The sequence below is a fragment of the Phoca vitulina genome, unplaced genomic scaffold, assembly GCF_004348235.1.
Source record: "Phoca vitulina isolate PV1807 unplaced genomic scaffold, GSC_HSeal_1.0 scaffold24, whole genome shotgun sequence".
NCBI lineage: Eukaryota > Metazoa > Chordata > Mammalia > Carnivora > Phocidae > Phoca > Phoca vitulina.
This window is the reverse complement of record NW_022589727.1, coordinates 3,353,438-3,371,848: the sequence shown is the minus strand read 5'-3', so window position 1 is coordinate 3,371,848 and position 18,411 is coordinate 3,353,438.

The window sequence follows — 18,411 nt, the reverse complement described above, 5'->3', positions numbered from 1 at the left end:
TGAAGTAATACTTCAACATCTTACAATTCTAAATACTCAACTAAAATTCTGGTTGCTTGCAGGATGATTCACATTCAACCTTTTTCAATTAAACTGTGAGTTTTAGTGGGTAAATAACCACTCCATCATAATTTTCAGCAACAATGTGATGGGATTGAAATGTAAATCGGGGCATCCATCACACTTCCTGCTGTTGAAGGCAAAACATCCTGCACCTCTGGATTTCTCAGAGTAATGGATATGTCCTGGTTGTTTTTCTCTTTACTGAAGAAAAGTGCAGCTTTGCTCTGAAGAATATTCTCAGCAATTGAAAGTCATTAAAATTAAAAATAGTAATAAAAGAAATGAGCAGAAATAAATAATGAGCAATTCACACACTAAAAACAGTGACATAAGGTGGAGAATAATGGAAATGAAAAAAAATATATATAATGATGACTGGTTGACAGATTGCCGTCATTTTACTCTCTGGGGTTTTGTCACAACCTTCAGTAGGGAGATAACATTGAACATCTGGTGGACAACCAGTGCGGAACCTCAATGAAGCTGAGCATGTGCAGTAGAAGAGGAATGAGCTTGGGGCTGTGGCTCATCTCACACATATCTAAAAAAATAAAATGAGCCAAGATAGTATTAAATAATAACAGGTACCTTCTAGGAAAACATTTAAATTATGATACACAGATCTTTCTCCGGCACCACATAGTACAAAAACCAACTGAAAAATGCTACTCTTGTTTTTGTCATATTCCAGCTATCAGACCTTGGGCAATGTTTAACTTCAGTAAGCCTTAGTTTTCTCACTTTTAAAATATGGAAAACAATAATTCTCAATATAATAAGTTCTACTATTGTATCAATTAAGATGATATCGTTGCCTATGTTTCGAAAACTGCTATATGAGGATAACCATTGTTTTTTTCCTTATGTTATGACCCACTGCTTTGCTTGAATTTATATATTTATGTATTTATTGGTGTTTAAAAACTAGGCTCCTATATTAAACATTCTCCAAGTTATTTAGTGGCCTCAGCTGTCTTTCCATCAGCATCTTTAATTTTACCCCAGGTTTTAGTGACTAATTTTTCTGATCCCTTCTAGCCGCCATTACCTATCATCAGTTGTGTCCTAGGAAACATTTAATACCTGGCTTCTCTGTCTCTTGGAGGAAAACACTGATTTGTAGCACTTCATGATTTCTTTGGTGTAAACACTCCCACTGTGGCTGACTTCAAGCTACCCACATGACATCATGCTGCAGAGTTGGAAGACTTGTACACAATCATTTCTTATCATTTGGTAAGAGTTACTCTAGCACACCATTGCCTCATACTCAATACAAACTAATTTTTCCTAAGACTCGATGAAAAATTAGGAACTTACCTAATTTCTTTCTCAACTTGCTGTCTCTGAAACAAATAAACTCTTTCGGGTTTTTACCAGAAAGTGATGAAAAATAACTGAAAACTAGTGAGAATAATAAATAATCCAATATAATAGGTACCAAGTTCCAAATAACTTGAAGAGAGTTGTGTCTGAATTTCATTCAAACATAAATTAAACCAAGCTAAATTTTGCTGAAATACCTGGAGCCAGATGTTTCACTGAGTCCCCCAACGGATAAAGACCGTGACGTTTTTGCTGTCTTGATCACTGTGTATCTCTACTAGTCCTAATTAAAGTAATCTGCCTAATGAGAAATCTGTTTCCAGGGCAAAACAGGAAACTAAGCCTAGTATTGGCATTGAGTGGTCCAAAAAGGACAGAGTTCTGTTTGACCTCTCAGCAGTTTTCACTGAGAGAGCCTCAGGAGACAGAACCTAGAGAGAAGGGCAGCCTTCTCACAAAGGAAATACCCTCCTGTGTGAGGACAGTGATGAGCCTCATCTCCAAGCCGTTCTCATGTATGGTTCATTCTATTTTCTACCTAGTAACTCCCTAACATAACTTAAACTGCCTCCCAGGTGAAGAAGAGAATTTCCTATACAGACTCCAAACATTTCTACTCCAGAATTTAGGTGACTGATCTTGGCTTTTGGTAGCATTCTTCACCTTTATTATGGCCTTTTTTTACTATAAGTCCTGGAATTTTTTCCGTCATTCCTATTTGACTTCTTTTTGCTCAATTTTGAGACTTAAAGAAACATTTTCTCATGAAACGCATTCAAAAGCCAATTGTTAAGGTTGACTCTAGCCTGGGTATATTCTCTCCATGCCTTCTTTGGCAGGCATGATCACTTTTGTGGTTCTTTGTGTCACATTTTCCCTAGGGAACATGGAATAGATGCCAGTCCCTGAAATTCTTAAAGATACTGACTCTTTATGAAAGCCCCATTATGATTGTTTTTCCTTTATTTTCAGGACAGACATGAATGGTATAACATGTATCTAGTGAGTAGCCAGAACTTTCTTGATCTGTCTTTTGAGTTACTTTCCTTTTCCAAGCTGAGCAATTCCAACTCTCCCAATATGTACTCTTCTTAGAGGTGGCTAAACATCATCATATTAGATGCAACAGACGGCCACACTAGACTACATTTCCCCCCCAAACAAGAGCAATTGAAAATTTGCTTTATGCAAATAGCATCTTGTGTCCAGGACTAAATGGCAAATATATTGTTAGTTCAGACTCTAGAGAGCAGAGCACAGAAATGGCACACCTTCTCCTGATCTCTAAAGACTAAACGGAGATAGACTTTACTGAGGCAATTTTGCTCCATGGAAGCCCTTCTGGCTCACTTCCCACAGAATAGCAACTGGAGATGAATCACAAGCCAGCTTTGCTAAGAACACAACAGATCACATCCTCTTTTTTATCTTTCTGAAATAAAGCTAACAACCTTGGTGTAAAATGCAAAAATCTTAATGGATACAACTTTTTATACCAAAGTATCAAATATCCCATTGAATTTACCCATCTCCCATTGAGAAACATGGCAGATTGTGTTTCATTAGAACAACCAGGAATGAATGTGGCAGTTAAAGCAGCCAACTTTTTTTTTTTAACTCCTTGTGGTCTGCTTCTTAATCTAGATAAAATAAAAGTTAGGGCAAAGATTTTTACAAAACTTTTCCTTCCAACTTACACTTGCATGATTTTCTTTAATCATTCAGTACTTAAGCATTTATCATGTCTAATATATTTTTAAATTTTGGAACTCTGAAGCTTTATGTTCACATATGTTTTCTCATTGGATCCTTGCAATAAACCCTGTGAGGAGACTTGGGCAGGCATTAATATGGCCCTATTCAACACAAGAGGGACCCCAGAATCAAAAGCCACCAATGCTAAATTCAAATTCTAAGCTTCTTTCTAGATGTTTAAACTATAACTTGGTTTTAGGTGTTTACTTCTCTTTCTAGCATACTGATTTTGCTGACCAACCTCACATAGGAGGTTGTTTTTAAGCTATCTGGTACTGACTTAATTATTCTTCTACATGAAATTTTACAAATTCATTTGACTTTAACTTTGAAGCAATCCCATTTTCTGAATGCTAGTAAAATCATCCACAATATACACTTTAAATTAAGAGCTCCCAGGGGACAGTGAAAGTTGATGAGCTTTTAGAGAAACTTGGGAAACTTGTAGCCATAAAAGTAGTATTAGGGGAGCATCTTTCTTGACCTAGAGTACAAGGAAAAACAAGAAAAGGAGAATGGTGTGTTTTTTCTCCACTGTAGTCATAAGATGTAATGTCTATTTGCTCCAGAGAGTATTATGAAGAAGATTGATAAATACATTAAAAATGTTTATCTACTCAATAATCAAAGGAAGAGAAATTAAAATACCAATAAAATAATATTTGTACCTTTCAAACTGATGATCTTCAGAGAAAAGGGCTATATCTATTATCCCTCAGGCTGTGAAAAAAAATTATACACTAAAGAATCACCTATTTATTGATACAGGTGAAAATTCTGGCAAGAAGACAAGTTCTACCTAGCAATATATAGTAGATTTTCAATAAATAATTTCTGATTGATTAATTATAGTACATTTCTACTCCATTAGTCATCTCAGAAATATTTGTTGATTGTATGTAGTTGGGAGGATGATATATACTCAAAAACATCAAATAAATATAAAAGGCAATAAATAGTAACTACACATGCATGATATGGGTAGTAGTATTCTAGGTTTTTAGAAGAGAAAAAAAATACACAAGGACAAGTGGCCAGAACAGGCCTTTCTATCTGAGCAACATTTGCTATGTTTTGTATGAGGGACAAGGGTACAGAGAGAAATGAAGAGGGAATTCCAGGTGTAACATAGCTACTGGGGAAGGAATGTGGGAATATTTGAGACAGAGTGCATAGTTAATTTGAGTGAATGGAGCATTTGAATATGACAATGGATAGGAGATAACTTTTCCTTCAAACTTACTCATGCACCAAAATTATCCTACCTCTAATGTGTTATTGATGAGATTTTTTTAAAAAATCCATGATAAAAACATGAGCACCTAGATTCTTCTAGTTTAGTTTATTTAAATCATGACCTTAAGTAGTTTCATAAGTAGAAACCTAATTCATTTTATTTCCAGTAATTGAATCTTATGTTGCAAATTAACTGCGGGCCTTTTCATTTCATCTATTCTTAAGCTAAAAAAATATATATGGCAAGGATTGCAGTGAGGAGCTATTTGAATGGCCAGTTATTCCTAAAAGAGCTCAATGAGTTCAAAGTGACTATTGCCACAATGTATCATTTATGTTTATATTTACTTTCTGCCTTGGACTTGATTGTATTTAAACAGTTTTCCTATCTAAAGTAGGTGCCTCGATACTTCCTTCAAATATACTTCAGATTATGCAATAAAATTAAATCCAGCTGTCCCACAGAATGAACCTTAGTGCTAGAGAAAGTACTAAGGCTCTTAGTGCTAAGGGCATTTCTGCCCCCCAGAAAAATGAGGATATTTAGAGCCATGCATTCTTCCCTGAAATGCTACTGTTGTAATTATCCATGAGAAGATTTTTGTTTCAAAGTTTTAGCATTTTTAAATAAATACAGTTAAATTTGTAATTTGTTTTGTTTTCTTATATTTTCTGAATCCTCCAAATGACCATACTCACAAAGAAAATAATGGCAGAAGCTATAATGTGTATAAAATAAGCCTATTCTTTAAACTCCCAGGTACAGTACATTTTAAATTATCCACAGACCCAATCCATTGTCATTTTTCATGAATTTCAAATGCTTCCAGCTTGGTTACTAGCAGCTTTTATATAATCTCTACTCCTAGATCATTTCTTATCATCTGTCTAAGGAAACAGTATTCTTCAAGACAAGAGTGATCTCCTCCACCTACAACCAAAGGCTTTTTGACACCAGGATTTCTTATAATATCTTTCCTTCTTAGAAATTCTTTTTTTCCCCTTTATTTTGGTAGGAACTATGCACTTTCAATTCAGAGGCCTCTCCACTCTGCTGCATCCAATATCGATAGAATCTATTGTTTATAGATACACAGCTCTTCAGGAATATATGAGAACAACTTAATGTAGTAGTTTCAACTTTGCAAATATTGCATTTTATCTATAATTAACATTATGAAACTTCTGAATCATCTTATATCTATTATATCTTCTATTCATGTGTAGCTATCACGTAATCCACATTGATATCAATGCCTTACTTGTTTCCTTTACTTCCTAAATTACATGTTTGTATTGTCTATGAGGAGATCTGTCCATTTTTGTGACCTTCTTTCTTGCCCTGTCTGCTTATAATTCTGGAGACAGTAGATTTATTCTGCCCTCTAACTAATAAAACTGTGCAGGTTACTTATTGTTACATGGTAAACTAACTCAGTGACTTAATATGATGCCAATACTTGGTTTTATTTACGAATATTCAATTTGGGCAGTTTCAGTGGGGATGGCTCATCTCTGCTTTACATGCCATCAGCTGGGCAGTTTGACTGAGGCTGAAGTATCAATTTTCAAATGGTTCATGCACATGTCTGGAAAGCTGGTATTGGCCGTCCACTGAGAGCTAGGCTGGAGGTCTTCATTCTTCTGCAGATGGGCTTCTCCATGGGTTGTTAGAACTTCCTTGCAACACAGCTGCAGTACTCTGAGTCCTGTGATCTACAGGAAAAGTTTTCTAACCCTACATATATAGCACATAATGAGACATAGAATAACAATGGTAGACCGCAGACCCTCCCATTGAGAAAGGGAAGAATTAGGACATACATAATATGCACTGGTTCATAGCATTTCTGAAACCTAGCTAGGCACATGCTGTCAGTTCACTGATTAGTGCTGTCTTGTTCCCTGGAAATGATTCACCATGGCTCTTGGCTCTTCACTATGAATCATCCTTTACTTTCTCTCAAAAATATCCCATCTTTGCAGGTAAGTAGTTTCTTAAGATTCTTTGGACATAGTAAATTAGGGGGTCCCAAATCTCTTTGAATTCTGTACTATCTCTGTACTTTTCAGTCCATGCTAGCTAATTAATTAAAAATTGGCAGTGTTTCTGTGAATCATGTTATAACTCACTCCATTACATAAAATCTATCAGTGCAAATCTCATCAAGATAGGCTCTTTATTTTGGGCCCCAATGAGGCTACTTAACTCTATTACTTAAGTACAAGGCACACATTTAAAACCATTAGAAGCTGTATTAGACATTCCCTTAAATGTTTCTGAGGTTGGGGAAAAACAAAACAAAACAAAAAGCATCTTATAATCATATCATGGAAGCTTTTATCATTAGGCAATCCTAATCTAGTAATACACTGGGTTTGGTATTTGCCCTGAAGTCATTTCTAACTTCGAGAATCTATTTTCTGGTAGAGATCAGAAATGGGAAACATTTTTATTTTGAGCCTTAAACTCCTGGTTCCTTTATATTTCCTCTAAATTCTGCTCAATAACTTAACAGTTCCTTCAATTCTCTCCTCATAGTTTATCCTAGGCAGCTAGAAAAAGTCAGTCAGCAATTTCTATGTTCTGTTCTAAAAATCTATCCAGTGAAATCCATGAGTTCATTAGGTATCCTCTATATCTCCAATGATGCCACAGGCAATAGTGTTGACAAACATTTGGCCACTTCATAAAGGGGAACCTCTTATCTCTAGCCTCCTTGCCACATGTTTTAGGTTTTTGTTACAGTGGTTCTCCATTTCCAGGAACCAGTTCTGTTCTAGTTGTCTACTGCTTTGTAAGAAACATTCTCAACGCTTGACTTCAGTGATTTTACTTATCATTCTGTGGCTCAGGAACTTATACAGGGCTCAGCTGACACTGAGCTGATAGCCAGGTGATCTGGTGGGTGCCTAATGGTTTCACTCATATGCTTAGCATCTGAGTAGGGATGGCTGAAAGAATGGGCTGATCTGAGCCTCTCTCCCTTTCCATGTAGGCTCAAGGCATCTCTAAGTATTGTCTTCATCCGGGTAGTTGGACTTCTTACTTGGTGGCTTAGGACTCTAAGAGTGTTCTGAGTAACAGTAAGTAGTTACTTAAGGACTAGACCTTGAAAATGGCACAGTATCATTTCTGCTATATTCTCTTGGTGAAGCAGTCATGGAAACTGCCCAGATTCAGAGGCAGAGGACATAACCACCGCTGCCCCCTGTCGACCGCGCATTTTCCAATGGGAGCAGTATCAAAGAATCCATGGCTATCTTTAATCTACCACAGGGAATATGCACATACCAATATAATTTCTAACAAAGGTTTTTCAAAGAGGATTGATTTAGCTAGTACAATCATCCATAAGCCTACAAATAAAGGTGGCCATCTGGGTTATACATTTGCATGTGTTTTTTTTTGTTGTTGTTGTTTTTTTAAAGATTTTTTATTTATTCATTTGACAGATAGATACAGCGAGAGAGGGAACACAAGCAGTGGGAGTGGGAGAGGGAGAAGCAGGCTTCCCGCTGAGCAGGGAGCCCGATGCGGGGCTCGATCCCAGGACCCTGGGATCATGACCTGAGCCGAAGGCAGACGCTTAACGACTGAGCCACACAGGCGCCCCTTGCATGTGTTTTTATTGGAGAAGATTTAGAATATATTTTGATCACTTAAATGTTTTCCCTTTTTTTCCCTAAAAAATGACAAATTTTTGAGGAAAAAACATAACTCTTAGGTGGTAACACCTAATAGAAGGAAACTTCTATTTTACTTGATTTTTGGACATGTGCCAAAAAATTATCCTTACTACACCTTTTGTTTTTTGGCTCTTTCTTTTCATGGCTCTCCATTAACTATAGGAAAACTTTCCCAATCTTCCTACTCTGAAGGTCCATATTCATTTTCTCTGATCATTTCATTTTTTACCCTTTTACCTCCTATTAGTTTCTGCTAAGGCTGACAAACTTCATATGCTATTCTTTGCTGCACGCTAAGAGATCTGTCTCTTCCTGAAACTTTTGATCTGCTATCTCTTGCCTTGAAACCATCAAGCCTGCTGTTTTTATATCTTAATTGGTTTTCTTAATTTACCCATATTTATTCCCTAAAAGATGTCAGGATAATTTTTTCAATTTCCTCCAACTCTTACAGATTTCACAACATTTGCATTTATACTATACTAAAAAAAAAGGCATATTTCTTTTCATTTCTAATATCTCCTAATAAGGCTGCATTAACTTTTACTCTGTTTCTCTCTTATGCTTGAGCATGATAACTATATGGACAAGAAAAAAAAATGTAGAGCAGAGAATCATATTTTTTTCCTTGTTAAAAAAAAGGTTTGCCTGACCAAAGCTTTATTTTCAGATGTTATTGGTTTCTTTTTTGTCTTGAACCTTAGTTTATCAAATCTAGAAATTGTGTGGGATTCTTGACCTACTGTAATCCGGAAATATATTTAGACTGGGCAAAATGCTTCGGAAGAAAATAAGACTATGACCTCCTCTGAACTCTGTCCTATTTATAGAATAAAAGCAAAGAACACTGTAGAAATGCAGAAACACTAACAGAAAACCTCTGAAGTAAACCTCAACTCAAAAAAAAACTTTTCTATAGATATGGAAAGCCCATTATATTTTTTTCAAGTCCTCTATGGGTTACTTCATTGTAATCCAGTATAATGTTGTCAAGGACCAGAATAAACTGTTTTAGGATTATATCCAGGCTGTGATATTGGGACTAGAGAAAGGGGGGGAAAAAAAAAGGCTAAACTAACCCTCCCCCCCAAAAAAACAAGTCAAATTCCCTTTAAGGATTGTTCTTATTGGACGATAATGGGAATCAAAAGGAAAGGTCACTGTTTCATGAGACTACTTTATGTTATCTCTTTTCCCTGATAACACATGCGCACGCGCGCGCACACACACACACACACACACATACACATACTTGAAATGTTTAAGTTAAAGAATAAGGAATGCTTTTATCATTATCATCAACATTAGAAATTCATTAAGGTATGCAAAGGACACACTGCTAAATACTGAGGATATGCTATTGTCAGGATAGAAGTTAAGAGACATTTGTTGAGCATTTGCTGAACACCCAACCTTATGCTGGGCATGTTCATTTGTGTTACTTCCGTTATAATATGGCAATATCAGAAGAGTTTGCCAAATAAATAATATAGATCGTAAGTGACAAAATCTATAGAAAGTCAAAAGAAGGTTACCTTGATGAGTACTTACTCATAAAATATAAATTTTATAAGAAGGAAACGAAGCAATGCAAAATAATATCAAACTGAAGGGAATGGCATTAGTTTGGACCCCACATAACCCTGCTGGAGATCAATGGTTATATCTTTTTTTTTTAAGATTTTATTTATTTATTTGACAGAGAGAGACACACCGAGAGAGGGAACACAAGCAGGGGGAGTAGGAGAGGGAGAAGCAGACTTCCCACCGAGCAGGGAGCCCAATGCGGGGCTCGATCCCAGGACCCTGAGATCATGACCTGAGCCGAAGGCAGACACTTAACTACTGAGCCACCCAGGCGTCCCTCAAAGGGTATATCTTATTTTTGAAGCAAGACCAGGGCCAAGAGAGGTGCTTGTTCACATTATGCCACACAAGATCTCCTTCTTCTGGAACCTGAAGAATACTTTCTTCTCTCCCAGGTGAGCTACTAAGCCAATGATCTTCAGAAGACAATGTAATCCCTGGATAATTGTATTTGTCAGGAGATAGGAGACTCGCTGAGCTAATTACTTTGAGTCTTTGCTAGTGTGAGGATTCTAAATATTACCTTCATTTCTACCTACAAAAGTTACTTTTGTGAGTAGTCATACTTCTCTTTTATTATATAGTGTACCCAGATAGGCTTTTATTTTTATAGCTGCCATAGGGACTACAGTAAGAAAATTTTAAATTACTGCATTATAACACATGAGGGGTGGAAAACTATGGCCCACAAGCCAAATCTGCTGACTGTTTCACACAGCCCACAAGATAAGAATATTCTTTACATTTTCAGATGGTTGAAAAAATCAAAAGAAGAATAATATTTCACGACATTTGAGAATATATGAAATTCAAATTTCAGAGCCCACAAGTAAAGGTGTATGTGTGTGTGTGTGTTTTAAACAAGGCCATGCTCAGTTGTTTACCTATGGTCTATGGCTGCATTTGTGTTACTACAGAAGAGTTGAGTAGATGGGACTAAGCTATATGGTCCACAAGCTGTTTTTACATTATTTACTATCTGGCCCTTTACAGAAAAGTTTGCTAACATTTGTAAGGCATGTTCAAGTGATTCTTTCAGAATTGAAAATGTTTCTAAACTAATTTGCATTGTCTACCTTAGACAATGGAAGGCCTAGATGAATTCTTCACTGGACTTGGGTTGAGGGTACTCTCAGACATAGAACTAATCCTTGCATTTGTGAATACCTCTGCTGACAGTGACCTTGGGATCTCTATATTTGTCAATCAGATGAAAAAGGTGAAAAATTGGTTTGGAATATAATGTAGACTGTTTTAAAGTTTCCTTTTGAATCTGTATATATTGACCAATAGGAACAGATCGATGAGGATTGTAAATTCAGGGAGAGGAGATATTATCAATAGTTTTGCAATAAATTTCACAGAAACATTGTTGTTGGTGGAAAACAATACTATTCACTTCTAAAAACAAAACAAAACAAACACGCACACAAAAAACCCCTTTTATTTGCTGATTTCAAGGCATTGCTCTAGGAAGCTTTAAAACTCCCCTGTTTTGGGTAGCATGCTTTTATCCAATGGCATTAACAAGATGCTCTCTCTTAGTTCAAAAGTGATTATATCCATTTCCTTGGATGTGTTGCCTCCCCAAACTGCTTCTAATTCATCAATCCTTGATCTTTAGAATTCTCTTATTTCCCATAGGACTGAGATTCTGAACCTAACTTTCTAAAATAATTTGCCTATTGGAAAGATGTCCATGGGATGCCAAGATAGCAAATAGCCACCAAAGTCACTTTGGAATTTTCAACTGAAATCATATCAAAACAATTTTGAAGGGACAGGCTGCCAAGCAACCTTAGAAAGTAGCACTGCCAGGGATCCAGATAATATCAAGGTGACATTTGTAAGTACAGAAAAAGTAGTACAATGAGTTTGCCTATCAACCACTTATGAAAAGAATGTTGTGATGTTGTATTTCCAACCTCTGAACAAATTCAAAAAAGTAAGTAAGCCAAATTATTCTAAAATAAATCAAATCACTACCATATGGGGTAATAAAAAATATCTCATCATATTTATATCTTGTTCATCTCAAACTAGGTAGATTATTTCTAAGTTCTATCAACTTATCCCACCATCCATTCATTGGTTCCCACTCTTTCTTCTGCCTGGAATTATTCACACTTTCCCTTTTCTATTATATCCAACAAGATGGCTCTCAGACAATTGGGAACAGCTAGGGATTAGGAAAAAAAAAAACAGAACAAAGTGGTAAACCAAAAGGGCAATTGTTCAGGTCAGGTTCTAGGCACAGGTAGGAAACTCAATAAAAATGATCTTGAGTAAAAATTTTATAGTAAATAGAAATAGAGGTAAGAAGACATGAGGGATTAGGGATAACCACAGAGTTAGTTCAGAAACATAATCAAGGAAGTCCAGAAGAAAACTACAGTAAAGACAAATGGACTTGAAGTTTACACATCAACAGTGCAGATCTCCCTATGTAAATTCCCTGTATGGGCCTGGCAAATTCCAATGAGTAAGTTTTGTTGAGATCTGCAACATACTTATGCTAAGGTACTTGATAAGCATTCTATTTAATTTTTTTTTTCCTAGTAGTCTTGACAACTTTCTTTCTTCTGATATATCATAAGATGCTCTCACATTCCAGATGGCTGATAAACAGTGGTAGGATAACCTTTATGCAGGAAATGCTTTTCAGTTGTGTTAAAGAACATTGGCCTGTAGGAAGACTAATTCTGCTACTTAGATTTGGAAAACTATTTTCCATTGGAATAGTAAACTGAAAAAGAAATATTTCTCATAATTACTGTACTGGAAATTATAGTTATTATTTAGTAGACTCAATATAGTGATTCAGAAATTAAACAATGTATCTGAAACTTTTGGCAAAAAAATGGTGAAGCAAAGACATTTTATTGTCTTTTTCTCAAATTAACTATAATAGAAATGCTATTTGAGAACCACCCTCTTGTCAGATTATAGTAAAAGTGATTCCACATTCTGTGAAGCTTTCAGAATCTGATTCGAGTTTCGATGACATATAGGCTGGGGGAGGTGCTGGAGAGGTAGCTATAATTTCAAGGATGCTTCTGACCTTGAATTACTTCTTTTTATTCTATTTCTGGCCAGCACTGCATCTTCAAAATTTGAAACTGGGCCAAGTACACTAATTTACAAAAATATACCAAAAGCCAAAATCTACTCACACCAAGCATCCATGAGATGGTAACTTTTTTCAATCAAGGGAAATCATCTTGCTGGCTCTTCTCACCCTCTTTCATTTTCATTTCTCTACCTGCTTTACTGAACAAACCATCTCTTCTTAGCTCCTATTCCTAAAAGTACACACACTTGTACAAGAAGGAGATTGTCAAAAAAGTAAAATGATCTGCCTACTTTAAGACACTCTGAGCTCTAGATGAAACCACACTACTAGAAAAAGAAAAAGAGAAAAAGAAAACCAAAATGTATAGGAAAATAATATGTATAAGAAACAAAGATATGGTCACAACCTCAAACCACAAACAATGAGCATTTATTTATATAACAACATCTGAATGTGTCAAGGGATCTATGCTTCCATAGATTTTTGAGAAAGATTCAGATATCTCTGAAATCAAAATAGTTCATTCTCCTAGTTTCTACAGACAACACTGTTCAGTATGGTGGTGCCTCTTGACTTGGGTGAGCTGGAAGAGAACACAGGCATCCTTCTAATGCCTTAGAAGGAACTGGAATAGGTGAGATGAGCCAACCACAGTCATAGAGCTGAGAAGTAGCAGAGCTAGAACTTAAACCAAGTTCTATCTGGCACTGAGTATACATTCTTTCCACTTAAAAAGAAAATGAAAATTGAGTGCAAGTGTCATCTTTTAGTTTCTATTTAGGTTATTAATGGCTGAGTTCTCACATATGGAAAACTGACTTTTGCCTGCTTAATGTCTAACTCTTTAGTTGTCTACCTCTTTAATGTGTTTAACTCTACCTAACTCTTTAAAATGGTGTTAAGGGGGCACCTGGGTGGCTCAGTCGTTAAGCGTCTGCCTTCGGCTCAGGTCATGATCCCAGGGTCCTGGGATCGAGCCCCGCATCGGGCTCCCTGCTCCGCGGGAAGCCTGCTTCTCCCTCTCCCACTCCCTCTGCTTGTGTTCCCTCTCTCGCTGTGTCTCTCTCTGTCAAATAAATAAATAAAATTTAAAAATAAATAAATAAATAAAATGGTGTTAAGGATGATGGTGGTGATGATGATGATGATGGTGGTGATGATAAGATGTGACAGTTAATAAGAAATCAGTTCATATATTTTACTGAGATTGTAAAATCTTTTTGTTTAATATACAATTCATCAAGGTAGATACTACTATTGTCTTCCACTTTGTAGATGAAAAAAGCAAGGCCTTATAAAGATTACATATCTTTCTAGGATCATACAACCACTAAATGGCAGAGCAACTTCCTGATCTCAAGTCAACCTGACACCAAAAGGCATCTTTCTTAACACTATGTTAGGCCTCTACTTACAGATAAACCTTCTTTACTCTGATGCAAATAAGGGTTCATCCTATCCATTCAAGCTACTTAAAATTTATGTTGTCTTCTCATATCTCAAAGGCCTTTACTAATTCGATAATGTTGGAAGAATTAAGAATAAATTCTATAGTTTTATTCTTAAATATTCCACAATCTAAACTTGTGCTTTCTCTCCCTCCCTACTATCCCATTGTATCTACCTTCTGATACAGTCAAATGACCCTTTCACTGTTTCCCCAGGGCACTGTGCACATTTTTAGCCTGGCTGCTTTTCTTTACATCTTATATTTTATCTAGTCTCTATTCTTTTCTTGTTTTAAAATACTACATAGTCTTAATAATCTAGTTTTATAATCCCTCCCTTCCAAGGATTTTCATGGACTATTCTACCCTATTATTCCACCCCTGAAATAACAGCATTTAATATCTCTGTTATTCTTTAGTTCCACTTACTTCATAGAGCCTCAGGAATTATAAACATCTTATAGTATTATTTAACTTTAAGAAATACATAAAAAATCAATTCATTTTTCATTTATAACCTGATTGAGGGTGAGGACACTGTTTTATGTGTCTAGTCTTCCCTGTAGCATCTAGCACTATGGCTTTTTGCCAGTAAATGCAGTATAATGATTTGCCGATTTAATTTTATGTATAGAATATATGAGTTCAGAATTTGTAGGAAAAAAACCTGTATTTCCAAATTTATATTTGTTAGAAGGTAAATATAACATTGCATTTGCTTAATTTCAGCAGCAAATTAATTTTGAAAAGAAAAACATGTTATTAAGATTGTGATATTTTATCATTATAATATTTGTAGCAGACAGCTTCTGGTATGGCTTCAAATAATCCCTGATGCTAGATATTAATGTCCAATGCAATTCTCTTCCCCTTAAGTATGGGCTAGATATGATGTCTTGTTTCTAATGAATAGAATATGGTAAAAGTAATATGTCGTCACTTTGGTGATTCATTTATATAAGACCATGACTTTCATTTTGCTGGTAGACTTGCTCTCTTGCTGGCTTTGATGAAACAAACTGTCATGTTTTAGAGGCCCACAGAGCAAGGTACTGAGGTCGGCCTCTAGCCAATGGCTAGGAATTAAATGAGGCCCTCATGGGGCACCTGGGTGGCTCAGTTGGTTAAGCGACTGCCTTCGGCTCAGGTCGTGATCCTGGAGTCCCTGGATCGAGTCCCGCATCGGGCTCCCTGCTCGGCGGGGAGTCTGCTTCTCCCTCTGACCCTCCTGACCCTCCCCCCTCTCATGTGCTCTCTCTCTCAGTCTCTCTCTCTCAAATAAATAAATAAAATCTTTAAAAAAATAAATAAATAAATGAGGCCTCAGTCCAACAGTCTGCAAAGAATTGAATCTTCTTAAAAGCCAGGTCAGTAAGCTTGGAAGTGGGTCCTTCTGCAGGGGATCTGCAGATGAGAACCCAACCTTTGACTACAGTATTGCCAGAGACCCTGAAGCAGAGGATTCAGCTAATATCCTCCTGCCACTCTTTGCTCACCATAACAGAAATGATACGTGTGTGTTGTTTTAAGTCATTAAGTTTTGAGATATCTTATTCATTAAATAATTTTATTTCTTTCACATACATTTGCATGGCTTAACTTCCATAAAACCTATAACTGAACTTTTAAATCTTGATTTGTTGCAGTCCATATTTTCTGCTTGAGCAAGAGTATTATCAGTCATATGTCTTGGTTCTATGAGTAAAACTGAGAAGAGTTTATACCTGTTATATCTCATTTCAAAGTTACAACAATGCTGTGAGGTAGACTGATAAGGGGAGACAGATGTCTATATTATTGCCATTTTTAGAAGACACCAACACTAATAAAGGCTTAAGGTGTATAGAAAAGAATGAACCATATGTCTATAAAGTGAAGGTGAAGGTGAAATTATATTTTAAGGTACTCACATCCTATGAGGAATTGCCTCTTTCACAAATGTTTATGGTTTCTCCTACTCGTTAATGGAAAAATATATAGAAAGAAAATGGACTATAATTGTGTGTGTGTGTACGTGTGTGCACATATGTATAGCTAAAACAGCATCATCATCATTTTATCTGAGAATATTGCATTTCCCCTAAGTGTAAGTATCCAGCCTTCCACTTTCCAGGACACCGAAAGAATCAAACTATTTGCAGCATGCTAGCCTGGGTGAATTTGAGATTCCCACATATGATTTGTTCTCCTGAGATTAACCCAGCATTGTTGCAGATAAAGGCTGAAATATCTGCCCCCTCCCTGGGTGATTATATAAAATCACAGAGGAGTGCCAAGGAAGACTTTGTAGTTTTCCCCAGCATTTGCTTTCACACCTTTTTGTACCACTGAGCAAATATTTAACACAGAGAAAAATAACAGCGATTTGTCCCAACTAGTAAGAAACTCAACATGTGATGCCAAGTTATACTTGCTTTCTGGAGACTCAACATGCTCAATTAATAATGTGTGTGTGCATTTGTGTGTGTGTGTGTGTTCTTACACACTTAAATCAACAAAGAGTATGACCTCAATTTAGGTATTTATGAAAAATGCCAGGAAAAAGTATTAAAACTGAAAAAAAATTTAAATGCAGCATATATGTATATGTATGTATATATGTGTATATACATAAAATATATAAACAAATTATATATACGTATCTCCAATATGTTTTTTAATCTATAATTTATTTATTAATCTAGACATCATTCCTGGGCCTAAATATGATCAAGAAATGACAAAGCTCTTTGGAACCCTCAAGGACTCCTTAAGTGTCAGTACTAGTGTGGAGCTGGCCGTGTGAGATATGGGCAGACATGGTGTGCTTCTTGGGTCTTACATTAAAGGGCTCAGACCCACCATTATCATTCCCTTTCAGCATTATTCCTCTTTGTCCTGGGAAAACTGTTTCTAAAATAATAACCACCTCCCCATCTCCCTCCCCCCCAAAATTATATGTTTAAGTCAGATTTTGTGCTTTATTTCTTTGTCTTTTCTTATGTTTTTTAAGGGTAGGACCTATAACATATGTGTTTTCTAATTGGATCATGCCTTAAATTATTCATTCAGCAATTATTTTATACCTATCTCCAGTACTCAGAGAGCCTTTCAGAGGGACAGGAGTCAAACTTGGGAGGTGGTTTTGCCAGTACTTAAAACAGTAGCTATTATGCTGAGAATTTTCTACTTTACACCCTACTCAGAAAATTGTTAAAATAATTAAATTCTGGATTGACCTCAGTGTCTTACTTACTGCCTGAATTATGATAATCCCTGCAGCTAGCTATACCTTCATTTTATGGAAGAAACAGTTCTTTCAAATGATCATTTTTTGTACATCTCATAATTTATTGCTCTGTGAAAATCTACTCTTTGGAATAATTTCTTTTGGAAATTCTATCTGATGAACGATTATTTCCAATCTATTTTGTGTTTAATGATCAGTGTATTAGTTAAGGGACTCTAGCTACTATACAAGCAAATCCTCACATATGCTAGTTTAACAAAATAAAAGAGTAACCTCTTACTTAGGTAGGGGATTGATGCAGGTATTCCTTGTCTGCAGGCAGCTCTCCCCTGGGTTGTGACCCACAGACACAGTATTCTTGTACCTCTTGTTCCACCTTCCCCTATTGACTTGTGAGTCCTATCTGAATGCCAGTCAGTGGCTGGTGTGAGAAATAGGGAAGAGGCTATACCTCCATTCCACTCCTAACCACATGGTTACCCCCGGATACAAGGGCACTGGGAAATATCTCCAGCTGAGCATCTGCCTCCTGCCATAGCTCATTAGGGAAAGAAAAATATGGAGTGAGAAATATAAATATTTGAAAGTCACTAGCTCTCTCTGCTTTTAAACTTTGTCCTACAAAGATGAGTACTCAATTGTACACATTCTTATAATGGATTATACTTACTTTTTTTGGTGGTTGATTGTTTCTGCAGGAAATTAAAAGCAGCTATAAGGCAGGAACTATGATTTACTCAAGGTACCTCATATAGTCTTGGGCTTGGTGAAGGCACTTGACATTCCTGATAGAGAAGCCTCACCCTTCTAATCCTTTGTACTCACAGCATGTACCTAGGCTTCAATGGCAAGTGGCAGCTAACAAGTTATTCTCTCCATTCTAAAGAGAGAGTTGTATTCTCTTCAAAAACCTTGAGTTTACCCATGGTAGTCTTCAGGTATTCTAGCTAGTAACTCCATGGTTCCTAGAATTCCAAGACCAAAGTTGCCATAAGCATCTGCTC